Genomic DNA, 24,229 nt, shown 5'->3' with positions numbered 1-24,229 from the left:
GCCTTTATAATAAATATATATTATCCTTTCAACAAAATATATAAAATTTCAACTTCTGAATAATCCACTACATGTTGGAACTATTCTTAGCCAGTACTCTACGTCTTAGAGGAAACCTCTCACACAAAGAAAATAGATTTATGTTTCCCACAGGACAGCAGAGCTGGAAGACATTATACAGAAGAAACAACTAGTTTGTTCAAAAGGACCAGTATTGAAAAGACACACATTTTATGTTATCATGTAGAAATGATGAATGATACTTCTTGTAGATGGTATCAGATAACGATAAGAGGAAGCATATCTGACAGCTACAATATTGAGCCCAATTAGACAAATGGGACAGCAGTACCTAATGGACAGCACACATCTGTTGTTACAATGTGAAGTACTCCATGGAATTTGAGAATTACCCAAGAAAGTGTAGGGAAATTTCACACAATCTGACTTTGTCTCTAGTTGATATTTCAGTTGCAGAGACACCATAAACCTGTTTTGATGCTGGAGTAACAACACTCCACCAAAAAAATCTAAGTATCATAAAACGAATGTTGTGATTACTAGAAAGAAAGAAAATGTTGTATATTCAAGACAGAAATAACTTTGTTTTCCAAGTAGTTAACGAAAAGAATATATACTATTTCTTTTGTTGCAAAAGTAGATTCAGTCTTGAAATATAAAAATAAAATTCAGCGATACAAATGGCAAGGAACTAATTTATGATGACCTCATAGATATGTACTCTTTATTAAGAAACTAAAAAATGACAGTGTTTAAGTTGTGCTGGGCTTCAGCAGCTGTGATTGTATTATTATAATCAGCTATCTAATTATGTTGGAATGGTGCAAATTTTTTTATGTTTAATAGCTCAGTGGTCAAGATACCCAAAACTAGCACAATTAGAGATTTGAAAATGAAAGTAACTTAGTCTAAAACTTTTTAGAACAATATACATATATTTTTGTAAACTAATGTAAAACTGATTTTAGTATTAATCTGTTGTTCAGTTTCAACTACACCTATTTGGAGAGTTGTGACTACTTTCCTATTTGGAGAATTGTGACTAAATTAATTACCCTTTCTTTAATCAGCACGTTTAACCCAAGAAACTTCATTTACAGTGTCTAGTTTTAAAATAAACCACAATGCAATGAACAAATACGATAACTGAGTACTGAACCTATATTCTAAAACCTCTGATATATTTTTTTCTCTGATGTTAGGAACAATGAAGTAAAACTTAAGAAATATATGTAAGAAATATACAAGAAGATTTTGCAGTATTTTCTTCTATAAAATTGGCAAACAGTGTTTACTGTGAAGCCAATAAGGGCATTTGGTATGATCTCCATCATACCACTTTTTTTTCCAGCATGCTTTCAAGTTTCCCTAAGTTACACATGCTATTTGGGAAAGAGAAACATAGGCAAATTTAGTAGCATAATTGGAAATGAATGGGTCATCACGTGTGGTTGTAATATAAAATATTTTAGGAGTAAAGCAAGTAAAGCATAATGGTTTAGATCTGTTGCTCTCAAACTTTAGTGCACATCAGAATCACTCAGTAGTGACTCCTGAGTGGGCCCAAGGATTTTTATTTCTAACAAGTGACAAGGTGATGTTAATACTTTTGAATCAGGGAGCATACTTTGAGAACTACTAGTTTAGAGGTCCATGAGTTGCTAATTTTACTTCTGAATTAAAGTTAGTTACAGAATGTAAAAAATTTTATTGCTTATAATTAGTAGAACAAGATGTTCAATTTTAGCCTAATGTTAAAATCCTATGAGTGAAAGGATAATTGAATATAAACTTAAAGGGTATATTGAGAACAGATTTATTACAATGGAGTCTGCAGTTCATATGACTGTATAACAGAGTGCCTGCTCAGAGCCCTAAAGATGAAAGCACTGTTGATATTGGCATAAGACCAAGACACTCCTAAGAGCAATAACTAAAGCAACAATCAGTGCTTGTTGATATGTTATAGTAACATATCAACAATACACCCCAAATGGAGACTAGAGGAGCAAAGCAACACCATGTGACAAAGTTAAAGGAGATGCTGTGTAAGAAGAGACAAAAGAAAGGTTTTTGAAGTCTCTATTTGAAGAGTGACTACAAATGGTCATGAATTGGTACATAGATCAAGGGTATCCAGCTGAAGTGGATAGGGGGAGTTAAAAGTCCACCTCCAATCCTTGCACCCAGATACCTGACATTGAGGTAGGGGTGCAGTTTTAACTGCACAAAATCATCATTTGTCCAAATGGTACATCTTTTTCTATTTCATCTCCCTACTTCAAGAGTCTATGTTTTATTTTATTATTTTTTATTTTATTTTTTAATGAAGCACAGCCAATTTTATTCAAAGTCTCCAAAATTTATATTTAACATGTTAATTGTTTCTATAATGTTTCATCTTTGTAAAATGGTTTTATTTCACCTTTCTTTTATAGATTTTTCATTTTTTCTGTACAGTTCTTCAGTAGAAGCCAGAGTCCTGAGTTATACAGTTAGGAACCTCTGACCTACTATTCTGGTTTTCTTCTCAATATTCATGGCCAACACCTGGCTTTTAAATGAAAAGCTTTTGGTCTTTTCAATCACTTGCTGAAAGGGTGAGACTGCATTGTTACCCATAAGCACATGACATAATTTAGAATCAATCTTGGCATCCAGTCTTGTATTTCTAATCAAATTTACAACCCACCTTTCAGCTTCTTCTGGAGACATGTTCAGTTTATCTGCCAACATGTTAATGCTGATACACTGATGGATGGACAAAAAGTCTTAAATATGAAGAGACAGACATTTTTAATGAAGTCCTCAAGACAAGCCACCAAGAAAAAATCATTCACTAGCACTGATTCACATTCCCTCAGCTTTTTCTGAGCCCCATCAAAGTGAAAGTTAACATATAAGCATTCAACAAACTCTGTAATTGGATCTTTACATGTGTAAGACTCCTGTTGAATAACTTGGACCAGATATTTTAGCACCTGTGGCGTTTTCAAACATCTTTCTTTGTTATGACTGTTGTGGTCAAACAGTGGAGAATATGTGGACACATCGTCTGAATTGCATTAAGATACTGAGGATGGTAAAGGAAGAGATCGATAACATTATCACGCCCTTGGGGTTATTGAAGAAAACAAACAGAGACTAATGAATGAGCCGTGTTCGCTGCTGAAGAGACTGAAGTGGAGAACTCACAGAATTGTATCTATGGTCTCTTTTAGCCATGTAAGGTCTTCCATGGCTGCATCCCAATACTGCATTAAGATTTCAGAAACCAGTTTTCCCCAGAATGAACTCAAAGCATTTCTATCCGTTGCTGGAACCAACACTCTAAAGAAGTAAAGATATTCAGCAGCTCAAGAGTAATTTCCACATTTATATAGGAATTTTGCATACCAAGAGTGTCTCTAAACATTCCTGCCTAAAACCATGCTTGTCTGCCAGGTAGTCAAATCGCATCTGACCATCCCTGTTTGACTGCATTTGCTTTGTAGTTTCTGGATCTTCAAACATCTTCACAATTGGTTCTGTTTCTGCCTGAAGCTGTTTCAGTTGTACAGCAACAGTGGTTCTTTTTTCTCTCAAAGCATGAGGAATATCATCAGAACAAAGGTTTTGGTATACATACATAGCAAAGGCTATGTTATTATCACTAAGAAGATCCAATTTCCCTTGTAATGATTGTTTTTCATTATATATCTCCTTTACAGAGAGAAACTCAAGCAATGAAAAGACTAGATGCCGATCCAAAAAGTGTGCAATGTGAATAGTCAAGTCCTACTCCACCTTCTTGCCAAGGAAAAGTAAAGTGTAGGAGTCTATGTTTTAAATTTAAACCCAGTAAGCCAAGGAATTTAGGACAATTTGTTAGTTCCTGAAATATGGAAAGAAAGCAACCACAATTAATGCTGGTGCTATAGTATTGGGTTGGCCAAAAAGTTCCTTCAGATTTTAAGTTAAAAATAAGACACATTTTTCATTTTCACTAAGAACTTTATTGAACAACTTATTCACCCTTTTGTTCCACTACCTTCTGCTATTTTCCAGGCAACTTCATAATTCCATCTCCCCAAAACTTTTTATTTTTTTGAGCAAAGAACTGTTCCAGGTGCCTTTTATAGTCATCCAGGGAATTGAATTTTTTTCCATTAAGAGAATTTTGTAAAGACCGAAATCAATGGAAATCTGAAAGTGCAATATCTGGTGAATACAGCAGATGAATCAGAACTTCCCAGCCAAACTGTAACAGTTTTTGCCTGGTCTTCAAAGAAACATGTAGTCCTGTGCTATCCTGATGGAAGATTATGCATTTTCTTTTGACTACTTCCGGACGTGTTTTGTCGAGTGCTGCTTTCAGTCAGTCTAACTGGGAGCAGTACTTGCTGGAATTAATCGTTTGGTTTTCCAGAAGGAGCTCATAATAGAGGACTCCCTTCCAACCCCACCATATACACAACATCACTTTCTTTGGATGAAGACGGCCTTTGGTGTTGTTGGTGGTGGTTCACTTCATTGCCCCACAATCTCTTCCGTTCCACATTATTGTGCACTATCCAATTCTCATCACCCGTCACAATTTGTTTTAAAAACAGAATGTTTTCCTTACGTGTAAGTGGAGAATTTTATGCGGAAATATAGTCAAGAGTTTTTTTGCTTAACTTATGTGGAACCCAAACATCAAAGTGATTAACATAATCAAGCTGGTGCAAATGATTTTCAGCTCTTGATTTGGATATTTTGAGTATGTCGGCTATCTCCCACGTGTATAAGGTTGATTGCTCTCAATTATTGTCTCGATTTGATCACTATCAAACTTCAACTGGTCTACCCGACCGTGGAGCATCATCCAGTGAGATATCTCCAGCACAAAACTTCACAAACCACTTTTGACATGTTCAATCAGTCACAGCACCTTCACCATACACTGCATAAATCCTTTTTTTTTGCGTTTCAGTTGCATTCTTACCTTTCTTGAAATTATAAAGCATAATATTCTGAAAATGTTGCTTTTTTCTTCCATCTTCAATATTAAAATGGCTACACAAAAATTCACCAATTTTGATAAGTTTTTTTTTTTAATGCACGCTGTTATGATAGCTGTCACAATACAATCTAACAAAATTGTTTCTAATGAAGTTAGACAACTAAGCACTACTAGAGCCATCTTATGGAAAAAACAAATGAACTTTATGCCCAACCCAATAACTTTATGGTTACATGGCCTTAACTAAGTGGTCTAACTCCTCTAGGCTACAGTTCCCTAAAACATGAATTGAAGTTGTTGGAATGAGTAATCTCAAATGCTCTTTCATCTCTGAAGTCTAATAATCCTATGTTTAAAATAAAGTAAGAGAGCATATGAATAAAAAAGATCATGAGCATTGACACCAGGCAGATCTGGGTTCAAACCCACATTCAGAAAACTTCCTTGCTGAATGGCTTTGGATGCATCATTTAATCTCTCTGAGATTCAGTTGACTTATCTGCAAAATAGAGAAAACAATTCTTGCTTCATAAGAACAAGTAAAACTAAAGAATAATGAGTTCCAATATAAATATTCAATATTTTCTTAAAATCATTGAAGAAAAAAATTCTCCCATTATATTTCTGTCCTTGGTAAGATGAAAAATCACATAGAATGAAAAATCACACCTACCCCCATATCAAATCTCCCCTCTCCCAATACTGCAAGGTTTAAATACAATAGTTATTTAAAAAAAAAAAAAAAGATTGGAAAGAAGGAAGGAAGAGGTAGAAAGACATGGAGAAAAGAAAAGAGAAAGGGCTGTGGGGAAAAAAAGAAATATATTTTTTAATTCCAGAAGAGAACTCTTTCTCCTTAACCCAAAATGATTAAGTTAAATCATGACAGTACAGAGATATATAGAACATATGGAAAGTTACATACTATAAAAATTAAATTGTCAACAGCTATATATAAAAGGTATGACTACAAAAGGAATAAACATAAGCACTATAAGAAATATTTAACAGGTAAATACTACTTAAAATAGTTTTGGAAGTCCTAGCCAGAGCAAGTAGGCAAGAAAAATAAAGACATCTAAATTGGAAAGGAAGAAGTAAAACTGTCACTCTTTGCATATGACATAATATTATATGTAGAAAACCCTAAAGTCTCTACAAAAAAACTGTTAAAACTAATAAATGAATTCAGTAAAGTTGGAGGATACAAAATCAATATAAAAAATCTACTGTATTTCTATGCACTAACAACAAACTCTCAGAAAGAGAAATTAAGAAAATCATTCCCTTTATAATTGCATCAAAAAGAATAAAATAAAAAAATATAAAAAAATAAAAAGAATAAAATACTCAGGGATAAATTTAACCAAGGTGAAAAACCTGTATTCTGAAAACTATAAGACACAGATTAAAGAAATTAAAGAAGGCACAAATAAATGGAAATATATTCCATGCTCATGTATTGGAAGAATTAATATTGTTAAAATGTGCATACTACACAAAGCAATATACAGACTCAGTGAAATCCCTATCAAAATTCCAATGGCATTTTTTCCACAGAAATAAAAGATCCTAAAATCTGTGTGGAACCACGAAAGACCCCAAGTAGACAAAGCAATCTTGAGAAAGAAGAACAAAGCTGGAGGCATCATACTCCCTGACTTCAAACTATATCATCACACACTCCCTGACTTCAAACTATATTGCAAAGCTATAGTCATCGAAACAATATGGAACTGGCCTAAAAAAAGAGACATAGATCAATAGAACAAATAGGTAGTTCTCAAATAAACTCAATGTATATGGTCAATTAATTTATGACAAAGGAGCCAAGAATATACAATGAGGAAAGGACAGGCTCATCAATAAATTGTGTTGGAAAAACTGGACAGCAACATGCAACAGAATGAAACTGGACCACTGTGTTACACCATACACAAAAAATAACTCAAATGGATTAAAGACTTGAATATGAGACCTGAAACCAGAAAAGTCCTAGAAGAAAACATAGGAGGTAATTTCCTTGGCATAGTTTTTGTGATTTTTTTTTTTTTTTTTTTGGATTTGAAACCAAAAGCAAGGGCAACAAAAACAATAACAAAAGTGGGACTACATTAAACTAAAAAACTTCTATACTGCAAAGGAAATCATCAACAAAATGAAAAGACAACCTACTAAATGGGAGAAAATATTTTCAAATCATATATCTAATGAGGGGTTAATATCCAAAATATACGAAGAACTCATACAACTCATTAGCAAAAACAATTCAATTTAAAACTGGGCACAGGGCCTGAATAGACATTTGTCCAAAGAAGACATACAGATGGCCTACATGTACATGAAAATGTGCTCAGTGTCATTAATCATCAGGAAATGCAAATTGAAACCACAATATCACCTCACACCTGTTACAATAGTATTATCAAAACGACAAAAGGTAAAAAATGCTAGCGAGGATGTGGAGAAAAAGGAACACTTATATACTGTTTGTGCGAATGTAAATTGGTGCAGCCACTATAGAGTATGTAAGTCCCTCAAAAAATTAAAAATACAACTAACATATGATCCAGCAATTCCACTTCTGGGTATTTACCTAAAGAAAGCAGAAACACTAACTCAAAAAGATATATGCACCCTCATGTTCATTGCAGCATTAGGTACAATAACCAAGATACAGAAACAACCTAATTGTCCATCAATGAATGAAAGGATAAAGAAGATGTGGTGCATATTTGTATACACTGGACTATTATTCAGCAAAAAAAAAAAAGAATAAAATCTTTCCATTTGTGACAATATAGGTTCACCCTGAGCATATTATACTAAGTGAAATAAGTCAGACAAAAAATGACAAATACTGTATGGTCTCACTTATATGTGGAATCGAAAATAAAAAATAAAAAGAAGCTCATGGATACAGAGAACAGCAGATTGGTGGTTGCAAATGGATGAAAGGAGTCAAAAGGTACAAACTTCCACTTATGAAATAAATAAGCCATAGGGATGTAATGCACAGCATGGTGACTATAGTTAATAATACTATCTTGCATATTTGAAAGTTAAGAGAGTAGATCTTAAAAGTTCTCATCACAAGAAAAAAAATTATGAAGCTGTGTATGATAACAGATCCTTCCTAGATTTACTGTAGTGATTATTTCTCAATATGTACAAATATCAAATCATTATGCTATGTGCCTGAAACTAATATCATGTTGTATATCAATTATCTCTTTATAAAATAAATTGTCAACAGCTGTATATGAAAAATATGACCACAAAAAATGTATGGAAGCACTATGAGAAATATTTAACAAGTACCTATAAAAGAGAAGATCAGTTATTAAGATGGAAAATTCTCAAGAGTGTTTTTAAAGGATGGTAAGTGGTATACTATTTTCTAGAAATGCTGGAAACATTGTTGCCATAGAGGCTCCAACCAAATTTTGTTTGAATCTTGATTCCAACACTATGCTCCAGTAATGTGACTTTGGGCCACAGCCTTGATACCAACACCTATCAAATGTAGATTATACTACCTACTTGTCTAATGAATCTGTTGCTTACTAGCCTGGTGGTCACATAACAAAATCAATTTAAATGCTCCCAGTCAGTTTCTGATCTATTTCTAAGTTTTATCTCTTCTGCGAATTAAATGAGATAATGCATTTAAAGTACTTGCACATAGTAGTCATTCAATAAATAATTAATATAAAGATTAGCATAAAAGTTCCAGTAACATGCAGTTAAAGATATATACATGTGGATACCATCGTTTCAATTATTTTAACACCCTAGGATTTTTAGCTCTGTCAAATGAATCTAAAATATTTATGGTTTCTTCAAAAACTGATAAAGGTTAAATGAAGATGAATTAATTTTCTAAAGATTCTATTACTTTTCATGGGACAAAGGAAAAACATGGCTACCTTAAGTTTCACATTTTCCATGGAAGTCAAGTCATAGCACTACCATATCTGAATGTTGGTCAATGTATCCAAATATCTAAACATAATAACACAAGCAGTACTTGCCTAAAACACAAATAAGTCCACTATTTATGTGTAGGCTCTGAACATTGGTTTTTAGAAATCTCAAGAATATGATAATATCTCAAAAAATATCCTTTTATCTTCTTAGTATCTGAAATTCCAAAATTTAGTGCTTCTTTAAATTTAAAGCTATGATCCCTCTTATATTCAAATACTCCTGAGAAACATCCTTTTTAATGTAATTATTGGTCCTTCATACTTATTCTCATCTATAATCATGATTTTTGACCAATTGCTTCCCCTGACACAGCCAGCCTCATAGTCTAGGTGACTTTTCCACTCCTCTTTGGCTGTGTACTTACAGTCCAACATAAGCCCATTTGAAATGATTAAACAGCAGTGATACTGCTCACGCTTCGAACTAAATGTCTTTATTTTTATGTTTTATTATATTTTATAAGTAAATACGTAGGTATATTTTACAGATCTTAAAAAATGCAAGTCAAAGAAAATCAGTATCATATTTCACTCAGAGATATCCTATGCAAATAGCATCAAAGAACTCATACCCTGCTGTTTTCATATATCAGAAGTATTTTCCCTGATGATTAAGTATTTTTATAAGTAACTGTTCTAATGAATGTATAATATGCATTCACACACTTGTGCTATAATTGTTTTCAACAACCCTAATTGCTAATGCTAATTTTTCTGCATGACAATAAATATATTTATAAATAAACACGTGAGAACCTACGTATTACTTTAGCTTCCTAAGAGGGGAATTCCTGATCCAAAGTTAATAAATCATCTACTTTTGCTAAGTACTTTATTTGCTTTCCTGAAAGATCATAGAAGTTAACTTTAAATAAGATCACTGTCTAAATCCTTCCAGTAACACTTAATTTTAGTTTAATGGAAAAATAACAAATTCATGTTCATTGCAGAAAATTTAGAAGATACAGGGAAAAATAAAAAGTTCTGAGAAATTTTACCATTTACAATGAATAGTTGTTCTTGTTTTCACCAGAGCTTTTCCGTGCATATTACACACATATTTTTTAAAGGACAATACAGAATATACAATTCTGAGCTCTACTTTCTTTTTCTCTTTACATGGTATCATAAGCATTTTCTAATGTTCAATTATCTTGTTTTCTTCTTTAACCCAGTAGTCACCACTGTCTACACTGTTACCTTAATCAGAAACTCAGTACAATCACTCCAGACACAACTTTCTCTCCTTTTCCAACATCAACAGCTTAAGCCCTCACATATCCTCTCCTAGAATAACTCATGTGAGCTTCAACTTCCCTCCAACCATATTTCACTGTTTCTCTCACTTGTGCTATTGCAGGTACCCCTTACCAGGTCTTTCTACCTCCAACCCAGCCATCTTGTATCCCATAATCCATGATGCTAGAGAATCTTCTTTCTAATATTGAGACAAAATCCTGTTATCCCAATGATTACAATGATTCGTTTAAGATAAAACCCTGGTTTTTCAGTGTAACATCGTTCTCATTCACTTCTTTAGCTTCCTTCATCTCTTGACATTGTCCCAGTTATAACTTGCCCTCAGGAAATGCCAACCCACTTGTTCTTCCTTGATTGTGTGTTGCTCTCCATGAGTATGTAAATTCCCTATTAAAAGTCTCCTGTAGAGACTATGGAGGCCCACAATACCTATATTTAAGTCCTGGCTGTGCCTGCTGTTGACCTGCTGTTGACCTTGGGCAATTCACTTAACTTGTAGTTACTTCAGTTTTCTCACTTGTAAAATTAGGTTAGTAACAGTGCTTACCCATGGGATAGTGATGAGAATTGAATGAGTTCATATTTGTAAGGAGCTTGGAACAGTAACCCACACAAGTAAGTGATGTAAATGTCTCTTAAATTGAGGCTTTCACGTTGCCTGTTATAATGCTTAGCTTATACACCCTGCTTAACTTTGAGATCGCTCCAAAAGCATTTTTATGAAACTAGACTGAGATGCCTGCCTCTACTCTTTGACCTTTGTCCTATCACTCTGCACACAGTGTTGAAATCGCGACTCCCAAAATGGTCAGTTGTCTGAGAGAAGAGGTTGTCTTTCCTCTCTTCATTGCCAAAATCTAGCACAAAGCCTAAGAAAGGCCCTGTTGGTTGTGGGCCATCAGTATCTGTTTTGCAAATGAACTGGCAATTTTGATTAAGGTCTTGTTCACTACTTGTTCTTTTCATGTGCACTGTGTTTTCAAGACCCTAGTTTAAATTTAAGAAAATAGTTAAAGGACCAATCCTTACAATAGATTACAAGCATGCAATCTAATTTTAAAAAGAGACCAAGTCAGAATCCACTTTTATCTGGCATTTTACTATATTATTTTCATGCAGAAAGCAAGTAGCACATGCCACATAATACTTTAAAGATTAGCAACCCACCAGTCATATTTACTAAGATTAAAATTTGTAGCAATCAGAACTAAGCATGATAAGAAGACATGAAATAGACCCTACTTTTAAAGGTGCTTGGGGTGCTCTTGAGTTTCAGAGTATACATCCACAAGATTATTTAAGAATACTTAAAGACCTGTGACAGGCTATAATTCAGAGGATAAGCAAACTAGAACAATGTATTATCCATAAGTATAAAGAATACATAAATGGAACCAGTAGGACAGAATCATTCAGCTCAACAATGAAATGACTTTTAATTCAGATTATAAAGTCAGACAATTGTACAAGGATTTGAAGAGAGGTTAAAAATAGCTATGAGAGATGAATAGCACACTTAGTCACGAAAGTAGAAATAAAACAGATGAACTGAAAATAAGATTTTTGGAGGATGTAAAGCAGTTGGCAAATTCTCTCTGTCTGACATTTTATGAGGAAATGAAATAGGTGAGTATGCTACAAAGCCTGGAATTCTCTTTCCATACAAGTCTTTAAGGAAAGATGAGTAAGATAAAACCACTTTGTAAATGAAGATGTTGCAAATATATAGATATTCTTGTAACACCACTAATGTTATTATGAAGTTTATAACAACAATACTAATAGTAATAATAACATAGTAATAGTATAACAAAGGATATAATGGTGAAAATTACCATTATATTAATAGAATAGGGAAAGCAATATATAAGGACAAATATAAATATTCTAGATTATGTTATTTACATACTTGAAAAACTGAATACCTGAGTATCTAACATGAACTATACCAAAGAACATGCTATTACTTTCCTAATAAAAAGAAAGAGCTTCAAAGGCAAACAAATAATTTTCCAAAGTCTTTTGGTCTCCAAGTCACTCTTACACAAGAGGAATTTGATGAGTTAAGTGTAAATGAATAAGAAACATGTGGATTACATTTTCTTTAAAAATACACAAGGGTTTAAAAATAAAGGAGAAAAAGTGTTTGGCACAATGCATTTTCCGTAAAGCCAAACCAAAAACATTTGAGACAATTTTAGATTGTAGTATGACCTTCAGCATTGTTGTGTTTGTCTATTAACCTAAAAATAAACACTATTTTTCAGTAGGAGAACTGAAGCCATAAAATATACACCAAGGTATGGATATGAATGAATAACTTCTTAAGGATTTTATTGATTTTTTTTTTAATAATCTCCCATCCAGAGATGTTGAAGCAAATGCCCACCACATGTGTCATACTCTGTGTCTATTCCATTATTTCTTCATAATGTTTCTGGTTCATGTATTAGAGGAGACAACATCTGAATATGTGTAAAAAAAAAAATGTCAACCTTCCCCTAGTGGTAAGATTGACTTAACCTCAACTTATACTCTTCAAATAGTTCCTGTGTATTCTCAATTTGCATCATTTTTAATACTTTGGTCCATGCTTTACTCCAATTACTGCCTATGTATTTGTTGGAAACACATTGTCTATGATGACACTCTTTTCCTGTAAATAGGCAAGAATTGTACTGAAACTTGAAGAGCTGGGTTATTTTGAGATTTACTGGTGGGTAAGTCAAGATTGTGGAACACACCATTATGCCAGGCAATGTCCAACTTCACAGCCTGCAACAAATGGAGAGAACAATTAAGCAAGAACACCAAAAAAAGTTGGTGTTTTTATTTTTGTTGTTTGCTGCAGTCTCACCTGGTGTTTCTATTCAAGCATGCATGGCACTTCAGTGATTTGGGATCGCTGCTTTGTTCTTCTTGAATTATTGATATGGTAATGATCATTTTGTTATTCCTCAAATTCCCCCAATCATCATGCAATACTTCATCAACTTTATTCCTTTTATGCCAAGCACAAAGTTTTGTCAGTTATTAATTTGTACCTTTCCTCAAAGTCATCCTTCCTTTTTTCTTTCCATGGCCAGCTTCCCAAAGGAGACACTTATCTCTCTACCTCTAACCTGCAGTTACAAAAAAGAAGAAATCATCAGTCTCCCTTCCACTTCAAGTATGAACCCATAGCCTGATGACAGGAACTTGGGGTTTGGGCACTTATTCTGCATTTCTGGGCTGCTTTGCTGATACTGGTTATTCTATCACTTTTCTACTTAATAATCTTTGAAAACACCCCATTGCTCAAAAGCTAAACTCCTAGCCCAGAATACTAGAGAGCAGTATTTACTCAGTAAATATTTGTTGAAAGAATGGAAGTATTCCTCTCATTTATAGCTGTCTAAAATCTATCCCCAAACCACCTCTTACTACATTTTGAAGCACAAAACTCTGTGGTAGGCAGAATGGCTCTCCAAAGATATCCATCCCCTAATCATTGGAACCTATGGATATGTTATGCTACATAGTAAAAGAAGGTTTGTAGATATAAATTAAGGTTACAGACTTTAAAATAGGGAGTATAATATGGATTATCCAGGCATGTTCAATATAATCACGTGAGCACTTAAAGGTAGAGAATCTTTTGTGACTGGAGGCAGAAAAAAATGTGGCAGAAGGGAAAGCAAGATATATGTGACAGAAGGGAAAATCAGAGAGATTCCAAGCAGGAGCCCATTTGATGTGCCCTTCCTGACTCTGAGATGCAGGGACCCACAGGGAAGGACCTAAGAGCCACTAGATGCTAATGACAGCCCCCAGCAGACAGCCAGCAAGAAAATGTGGACCTCAGTCCTAGAATCACAAAGAACTGGATTCTTCCAAAAACTTGAATGAGTTTGGAAGAAAATTCTTCCAGGGCCTCTTGATAAAAGCCCAATTGAACAACATCTTTATTCCAGAGCAGAGAAGAGAAACAGAGCAGAGTAAATAGCCAAGCAAACAGAACTGTAGGATAATAAATTTGTGTTATTTTAAGCTAAGTTTTTGTAACTGGTTACAGAAGCTATAGAAAACTAATACACTCTCAAATAAGTCGTCCTTGAGTTATACCCACGTGTGTCATTGCCTTCACCTCTGATTGGCACACTACTTATGACAGTAACACTCCTTTTATATCAATTCCCAACCCAACTCTAACTCACAGAAACTTCTTTAAAAAAAATTGCACTGGGTCCCTCCCAGCAAAATATTTTAATTAGTTAAAGGTTTATAAAAGAAAATACTTAGGAGAATTTCTTTGGTTTAATTAAAAGAACAGTATACCTTTTGGATTACTTGATACTATATATAACTTTCTCTTTTGATTTATAACTATAGGCATTTAAGAAAAAAAATTTAAGCCAGTGCTTAGCAAACCTAAATATGCATGTATAATATCTAGAGATTCTATTAAAATGCAGATTCAGATTCAGTACGTCTGGGGTAGGACTGGAGATTCTTCATTTCTTGTGAGCTTTAATTATATTCTGTCACTTATTTTTTTGTGTGACCTTGGGTAAATTATTTCAGAATCTGAACCTAAATTTTCTCATCTGTAAAATGGATATAATAAGTAAAAATGTGATCACGAATATAAGGGAAATGCTGCTTCTTGTGCCCTATGACACAACCCCTTAGCCTACTGTAATCTAAGCTGCATTTTTCATAGACAGAGCTCATCACACTTATCACATCCCATATGAAACTATAGCCATATTTTTCCACTTTTCTGTTATAGCAACTCAGGAAGTATCAGCAAAGCAGCCCAGAAATTCAGAGAGTGAATGCCCTTGGATGAATCCATCCATCAGTGGAGCTAGGGATTAGTAATCAAGGTCCCAGGCTCTGCTTCTTCATTCAACAAGTACATTCAACACAGTTCTTTAGAGAGAATGAAGCCCACAGTGGGATTAAGTGCCAGTTGTTAACAGTGAGAACAAATAGCTTCCTTTCCTGTGCCACTTTCCTCATCTCTTCATTTCTGTTTCTGGGTATCACCTTCTAAATAAGCTACATTTTAATAAGTCCTTGTCTTAAGTTCTGCTTTTAGCACGGCGATCACTCATACTTTCACCTGTTTTAGAATGGGATGACCAGCAGCAGAGAGAGAGAAAACATTGGCTTATGGTGTAGCTTCAATATTGAACTATGTGGGGACAATGGCAATTTTAAAGACCATGGAATAAGCCGAATTTTTAATTTCTTTGTGTGTTTGTTTGTTTTTTTGTTTATATTGGAAACCTTGCAGAAAGAGAATGACAGTCTGAAGTTATCCACCTATGAATTCAGGGAATGCTGGGAAAGCCAAAGGGCCTTCATGGAAAATTTTCAAAACTTTTGTTTCCTACAACTAGCGGTAACCTTTCCTGAAATTCAAGCACAGGATTTAATAGTAAATGTAGAAAAACTGCAAAGGAGACAATATTTGGCCTCAGTGTCTTCTAGGCTAAAGTTATGGTGAAGATACAGAGTAAGCAGGAGCCTGAGGTCTGGAATGGTGATAGCTGTTGTACCCAAGAAGGCATGCATTAGTGAGAAGAACACTAGTATCTTTGAGAAGTTCATTGTGGCTGTCCTCTGTAAGACAGAATTAGCAGGAGGATATGATGCCATGAGAGATAGGGCCCTCGTGTCAATGAAGATGACACGGCTCCCGAATAGCAAAGACCAGATGGTGGCACATAGCCATCAGGAGCAAAGTCAGTATAATTACTATAAAGCACAGCAATACTAATATGAAAAACAAGGGGCCCTTAAATTACGGGGTTCTTTGACAATTATAAGACACTGTGATATGTCTAGGAGTGAAATAAATGAGCAGCAAGCAAGGGTGATGCTGGATATGAATAAAAAACCTCAAGAGAAAATAAACCAAGGCTTCTATTAGCTTCTGCAATGAAAAATCACTATTCCTTGCCCAGTTTCCAGATCTGAGCTAACCTCACACACAGGGCCTGGTGACCCAAAGGGAGATAAATTCTCTTGAGGAAAGACTCTGTCATGCCACCAAAAGCATGTATAATAAATGTTTCGCCAATCTCTCCTTGAAAGAACCTATGGCCTTAAAGTAACTGCATATTGAGGAGGAAGAATACCCACGATCTATCGTCAGGCGTTGAAAACTGAGCCTTACTTGATACTGAAATTAAAGTGACCGTAATCCCTAATATTATTGCAAGGCAGTAAATGGATTTCTGGCCTAAACCTATCTTGCAATGGATCCAATCATTTCATGGACTTGCCCTATGTCATTTTGGTTCCGGTCCTGACTGTGACCAAATTAATGCATTTTTCCATCTCTCAGTTTACCCCCCCTGCAATGGGATGATAATAGGAGTAGCTAATGACAGGGCTATTGGAGAACTGAGTGACTTAATACATAGGAGATCTTAAAACAATTTGTTACACGCTAACAACACAATAAGTTTTATTATTTTTTTGTTTTGTTTTCCTTCATTCAGCAACTGTTTATTGAGCACCTGCTATATGCAGTCACTGACCAGGCACTAGAACTATAAAGATGACTGTCATGGTCTCTGCCTTCAAGACGCTGAGAAACTGGGAAGAAATGAATACAAGATGGAAAAGACAGTACAACAGGATAAATGAATATATTTCCCTGGAGCAGTCTTTTCAGATGAGATGATATTTTAACTAGCTCTTGAAGGTTAAGTAAGAGCATTCTGGGAAGTTGTTGCTGCTGCTACCGCTGATAATGATGATAATAAATAGTAATTAATAATACAATCTTTAGTTAGTGGGTAACATTTACTTGCCCCTCAAGATAGGCCAATTTGTAATATCAATATGTATTATTTTGCTTAATCTTTATGAGTTTGGTTTCATTTTTTGTTTGTTTCTTTATTGAGGTATAGTTGATTTACAATGTTGTGTTAGTTTCAGGTATACAGCAAAGTGATTCAGTATATATATATATATATATATATATATATATATATATATATATATTCTTTTTCAGATCTTTTTCCACTATACATTATTACAAGGTATAGAATAGAGTTTCCTGTACTGTAGAGTAAGACCTTGTTGTTTATCTATTTTTTATGTTGTAGTGTGTATCTGTTAGCCCTAAGCTCTTCATTTACCCTCCCCCTTCCCCTTTGATAACCATAAATTTGTTTTCCATGACGGACCTAGAGATTACCATACTAAGTATAGTAAGTCAGACAGAGAAAGACAAATATCACATGATATCACATGATCACTTATATGTAGAATCTTAAAAAATGAAACAAATGAAATTATATACAAAACAGAAACAGCTTCATTTTTATCTTTAGCCTTGAATTTAGGAATCTGAGGCAGAGAAAGATTCTGACATTTTCCCAAGGTCACTGGGAGAGTTAATGGCAGAGCTGCAGAGCGAGCTGGGGCAGAAAGGCATTTTAAGCAGTGAGATAAACAGTGGAGAGCACGCTTAATTATGAAAAAGCAAGGCTTGATGTTGAAGGAGAAAAAATTCAGAGTGGCTTGAGTACTCAGTGTTCAAGGTGTTAAAGATGGTGGAAAATGGTGAAGAATCCTGAATATTTTGCTAAAAGCTTGAGCGTAACACAGAAGGACCCAGTAGGAAAGGAGAAGCTTGTGGAAGTTTATGAGGAGAAAAACAAGAGTAATGCTACACTTTACAAAGAAATTTACATCCATCATACATCATCTCACTTAATTCTTTCAACAACCTGTGATCTATGTAACAATATTTTTGTTTGGAAAAAAAAAAAAAGGAAGCATACATTTAGAGACTTCAGTTATTTTCCTAAGGATTTAAGGATGACAACTCTGAAGCGGTATACTTGAGTCACATCTTAATTGGAGGGAAGGGTTAGAGGGAGGATATGGTAAAGTCAAATGTGACTGTGGTTTCTGGAGTAGGGCACTGAGTTAGAAATGACACCATTAAATGAGATTTACAAGAGCGTGTGAGGGTTACAGGAGGACATAAGGAATTCAGGTTTTGCAAAAAGACTTCGTACAGATTATCAGACTTCCTGGTAACAGAAGCTTTTAGATGAGCCGTTGAAATATACATCTAAGTTCTAAAGAGACGATAGATAAAAATGGCAAAAAAAGGTAATTATTTGAAAAGTATTAATGAACTTTATGCCTTTACTTTTCTGCATATATAACCATCATGCCTACTGACCAGAGGTCCAGGGCTATAGGCATCAGTCACTGGGGGAATGAGAAAATTAAAGTCTGTTTCAGAAGCAATGTAAAGAGAAAAAGAGATGATGACAGAGTACCAATAATATTTTACAATAAGACAGTGATTTTAAATCCCAACACTGTAGAGAAAAATAAAGATTAGCTTGATTTCTTTAGTTTCTATTAATATATGAAGGGCTAAACTAGGTGTTTTCCAGTAGAGAAAGCAGCCACATTCCCCTGAGGGCAAGATGGAAAGAAAGGTGACAATGTGATAAGTGAAATAATACTTCACCCTGACCTTGAAGAAACATCAGGAAATGGAGGTGGGGGAGAGAAGGAGATTGCCTTGTGACTCAATATTCCCTCTCTGTGGTTGATCTGGAGGTGAGGAAAGTCTATTAGACAATTTGAGGAGAGTACCAAATTCAGGGACTTGTGACTCACTCCCTCCTTTGAGATCATTTGGGTGGACACAGGACACTCTGCAAACTGTGCTAACGTGAGGTACCCTAGTCTGATCAAGAAGGTGGAGCAAGGACTTCCCTGGTGGCGCAGTGGTTAAGAATCCGCCTGCCAATGCAGGGGACACAGTTTCAATCCCTGGTTTGCAAAGATCCCACATGCCGCGGAGCAGCTAACCCCATGCGCCACAACTACTGAGCCTGTGCTCTAGAGCCCACGAGCCACAACTACTGAGCCCACACGCCTAGAGCCCATGCTCCACAACAAGAGAAGCCACTGCAATGAGAAGCACTTGCACCACAACGGAGAGTAGCCCCCACTCGCTGCAACTAGAGAAAGCCAGCACGCAACAACAAAGACCCAGCGCAGCCAAAAATAAATAAATGAAATAAATTAATTTAAAAAAAAAGGAAGGTGGAGCAGCATGGTAAGAGACATGGTTGACACTCTCTTGGTCCTGCCATAGTTCTATAGAAGAGGGACCACGTTGGAAGTCACCAGGTCTGTGAGTAACCCTACTGTAGTGGGATGAGTTAACTTGGGTCAAGACCAGACAGATGCATGGAGGAGAATTGCATGTCTCTGCCAAATGAAACTGAGGGTCAGCTGAATTAACCAGGTGGGAGATGCCTATGCTCCTGGAAGGACAGTCACAACCCTAAGTTCAAAATCGCAAACTTTAGTTTCAGGGGCATGTAGGAGGCCTAACTACAAAGTAGACAAGACTGATGGCAAAGATATCAGTTAGTGCATGTGCAGTAAACAGAGGGAGGCTGAACCAAAATAAGACAAAACTAAGAGCCACCATGAAGATATATGAATGACATGCCCCTTCCTCTATCCTGAAAATTCAACTTCTTAGCAAGTGAAGTAAGAGAAGGCGAAAAATAACTGAACCCAGTTTCTATCTGTTGTCATTGCTCTTTGTGCCTATTTTTATCTTCTACATTTTTGTGTGCCTTTTGTGGTTTTAATTGACATTTTATATGACTCCATTTTGTCTCCTTTCTTTGCATATCAGTGATACTTCCAAGACCACTTTCTTACTTTGTTTTCAATTTTGCATTTTTAAATTGAAATATAGTTGATTTACAATATGAGTTTCTGCTGTACAGCATAGTGATCTCATATTTTTATAGATTATACTCCATTTAAAGTCATTATAAAATGTTGGGTATATTTCCTGTGTTGTAAACTACATCCAAGTCCACTTTCAATTAATGCTTCATGGGTAGTGTGAGTACTTTAAAATAACAAAATAATCCTAATTCCTTCCCCTTATCCTTTGTATTACTATCATCGTTCATTTCACTTATATATAAGCATACATAACAAATATACATAAGATACATACATAAGCACAATTAAAACTTTTTTCTATTTTTAATTTGAAAAAAAAATTGTTAGAACAATGAAGACTAAGAAAAAAAATATTTTACCTTCACTTATTCCCTTTCTTTATATAAATCTGAGTATCTACATTATTTTCCTTTTCTTAAAAGAGGTTGTGTTTTTTTAATATTTGTTGTGAAGCAGGTCTAGTGGCAAGAAATTTCCTCAATTATTGCTTGTCTAAGAAAGTTTCTATTTCTCTTTCACTTTTGAAGGATAATGTTACAGCATACAGAATTCTCACATGTTTTTTTTTTTTTCCTCTCAATACTTGAAATATGTTGTTCCACTCTCTTCTTACTTGAATGCTTTCTAAGGAGAAGTTGGATGTAATTTTTATCTTTATTCCTCTGTAGATATGGTGTTTTTCCCCCTCTGGCTTCTTCCAGGATTTTTCCTTTATCTTCGATTTTCTGTATTTTAAAAACATTACCCCAAGGTGCACTTTGTTTGTTTGTTTTTGCTTTTATCCTGCTTGTTGTTTTCTGAGCTTCTTGGAACTGTGGTTTGGTGTCTGACATTACTCTGGGGAAATTCTCAGTCATTATTGTTTCAGATATTTCTTCTGTTCCTTTCTCTCTTTTCCACCTTCTGGGGTTTACTATATGTGTATGTCACACCCTTTTGTTTTCTTACAGTCCTTGGATATTCTTTTCTGTTTTTCTTGGTCTTTGTTCTCTTTCCTTTTTAGTTTTTGAGGATTCTATTGATGTATCCTTCAGGTTCGTTCATATTACAGCATTTCTTATCTCTAGCATTTCTTTTTTATTCTTTCTTAGGATTTCCATCTCTGCTTACATTGCTTGTCTGTTCTTGCAGGCTGTCTACTTTATCCATTAGAGCCCTTGGCATATCAACCACAGATTTTTTAATTCCTAGTCTGATAATTCCAACATCCCTGCCATGCCTGGTTCTGATACCTGTTCTGTTGCTTCAAATTGTGTCTTTTCCTTTAGTGTGCCTAGAAATTTTTCTTGAGAGCTGAACAATGGCAATACTGAGTAAAAGGAGCTGTTGTAAATAAGCCTTTATTGATGTGGTGGTGAAGTAAAGAGGGAGGGAAACTTTTTATAGTCCTATGATTAGATCTCAGTCTTTCAGTGACCCTATGCCTCTGGACTGTACTTCACAGGTTATTTCTCCCCACTTAGTTGAGAAAAGATGCTAAAGTGGGCTTGAGTTAACTACAGTCATACCTTGGTATCTGTGGGGGTTGGTTCCAGGACCTGCCGCAGATACCAAAATTCCAGGACGCTCAAGTCCAATAGTCAGCCCTTAGTATCCATGGCTCTTAATCTGCAGATTCAACCAGCCAGGGATCATGTAGTATTTATTCAAAAAACTTCATCTATAAGTGAACCCAGGCAGTTCAGACCCATGTTGTTCAAGGGTCAATTGTATTTCCCTTCTGCCACATGGAAGGCTAGAGTAGGCTAGAGTTGGGTATTTCCTTTCCTCATGTCATTTAGCCTCTGATAAAACCCCAGAAGTCTAGGGTCTGGTTAACTAGTTTCTCCTGATGGCAAGCCTTGTTAAAAGAAACAGAGTAAGTTTGGGATTGACATGTACACACTGATATATTTAAAATAGACAACAAACAGGGACCTAGTGTATAGCACAGGGAACGCCGTTCAACATTCTATAATAACTAAATGGGGAAAGAATTTGAAAAAGAATAGATACATGTATATGTATAACAGAATCACTTTGCTGTACACCTGAAACTAACACATTATTAATCCACTATGCTCCAACATAAAATAAAAATTAAAATTAAAAAAAGAGTATAGTTATCCCCTGCTTTTTGGAAGTCTGCTTTACACCACTTCACTTTTATGAAAGACCTACCTTAGTACCTGCTTTCACTAACCAAAAGAAATCTGAAGAGTATCTTGGCATTTATGAAAAAATGTAAAAAACAAAATTAGCATTGCATGTTTGTTCTGCAGCGAGTCATTATAGAGGCAGCGTGCACCCAGAGCAATAAGGGTGGCCCCACCAAGCTCCTTCCCCAGGAATTACACTCAGCATCAAGCCACCAAGGCTTTGAACTGTGCCTGTGAGCATCTGTGCTTTAGCTCGATTTATTTTATGCATCCACTGGCAAAATGTATCCTAAGGTAATTGCTTCTTCGCTTTACACCATTTCAGTTTATGAAAGATTTCATGAACTCCCTTACTTTGAAAAAGTGAGGGAAACCTGTACTCTTGGGTATTTCATAATAGTTCCTTTTCCACCTCCCCCTGTGGGAAGCCTGAGGGGATTTTTCTTACACATTTACTGTGAGAATCTGGTCAAGCTCCTGGAAGTAAATCTCACAATAATGTGGAGGGACCCCTATGACTGAGTCCCTCTAGAATTTTTAACTCTCAGATTTGTCCACGCAAAGCCTCCAGAAATGTATCAAGTACAGTTTAGGTTTCTCTACCCCAGCACTGGTTCCTGCAGCAGTTTCTGCTGGTGAGTCTCTGCTCCTATAAGCCAAGACTCCCTGTATTTTCCTGACTGTCTCTCCAGTCTTGGGGGCAGCAGTTTGCCCTGTGGGCATTCCTCTCTCAGGATGAGTTGTTGAGTTTTTCATCCTGTCCAGCTTTTTACTTGTTGTTAGAACTGAATGATGACTTCCAATCTTCTTCCACACAGAACTGGAAACCAGAAGTCCACCCATGTTCTTTTGCAGTGTGCTAGTAGGCCTCAGAGAAAGAGGCATCACTGTATTTGTGCATGCATGCTGGTGGATGATAGAAAAAAGAACATCAGAACAACAAAGCATTCTTCAGGCTCTCCAAAATGAGAAGGTAATTTGAATGTATTATAGCAAGAGAGCCTTCTTGCTGGGAATTGGAATCCCTCCCCTAGCTGCAAGAGATCTCTGGCCATCCATGAGCATAAAGAGAAAGAAACCCTGGGGCAGTAGCCCCAGAGACTTGCAGTAGAGTCAGTGCTGTCCTCCTTGGCCATTCATAAGCTTTCACAGACTCAGCACCAAACTGAAGTGCTGAGGGTAGAGAATAAGGGATCTCAGGATTTGTTTGGAGAGAAATGTCTATTTGAAATACATATACTAATAACATCTGATAGAAATGTGATCAAAAAAATCTGATATGGTTATGACTCAAACCACTTTAAATATACCTTCTATGGAAGAAGTATGTTGCAAAAAATCTATATTGGGCCTTTAAGATGGAGGAAATGCCAAAAGAATGTGTATATTTCTTAGGGGGTCAGATAATGGGGGACTACAAACAGCTAAACAAGGTTAGACTGAAGAATTATTGGTTAGTGGTAATTCAGTTTCCTTCATTGTGTTCTTAAAAATATTTCTAGGAATTGCAAATAATGTTGAAACCTTTAAAAGTCTCAACTGAAAGCCGGATGTCTATAAAAATGGTTGGACCATTTCAAATGCTACAGATTTTGCAACTATACTGTCAGGCATCCCAGGATGTTCTTTCAAACTCCCTGGGCAATAAGTAGAGGAAGTAGGTGTAAAAAAGAACAGGTTTGTGAAACAGTTTAAGATTTTCCTCCCTGTTCCCTAAACAAGCATTTATTTAACTACCATAAGGAAAAGAAATACTCTTACTTGAAAATGTGAAAAATCTCATCAGTGCTTGCTATTGAAATTTAGACTTTGGCTATAGGTAGACACCTAGAAAAGGAGCTGCTTCTAAAGAGACTCTAAAGAGAACCTTAACCCTAAATTACAGTGAGGACGTCCTTATAAATTGTGAGAATCCAAGATTTTATGGAGGCTGGGAAATAGTAAAAGAGTTCAAATTTACACTTCCAAGGGTAGAATAGGAAGGCAAAAACCATATAATATTGATAAATGCCTACATTATGATAGAGGCTTTTACATGGTATCTTGAAGTAATTCTTTAACCTATGTATGAATTGAAATTTATTGTCCAGCTT

General features: G+C 35.5%; 1 pseudogene across 1 annotated transcript; it reads right to left on the bottom strand.

Moving 5' to 3' along the window:
- Positions 1-2,485: 2,485 nt before the first annotated feature.
- LOC309823185 (eukaryotic translation initiation factor 3 subunit E-like) lies at positions 2,486-22,979 on the bottom strand (annotated as a pseudogene). The gene is made up of 3 exons: positions 22,740-22,979; positions 11,004-11,241; positions 2,486-3,839 (listed from the first exon to the last, which is right to left on the bottom strand). The product of its transcript is annotated as a eukaryotic translation initiation factor 3 subunit E-like (transcript).
- Between the last annotated feature and the right edge of the window lie 1,250 nt (positions 22,980-24,229).

This window comes from Grampus griseus (genome assembly GCF_964374135.1).
Source record: "Grampus griseus genome assembly, chromosome: 5".
In the NCBI taxonomy this organism is placed as follows: domain Eukaryota; kingdom Metazoa; phylum Chordata; class Mammalia; order Artiodactyla; family Delphinidae; genus Grampus; species Grampus griseus.
This window is presented reverse-complemented; position numbering and strand designations above follow the sequence as displayed.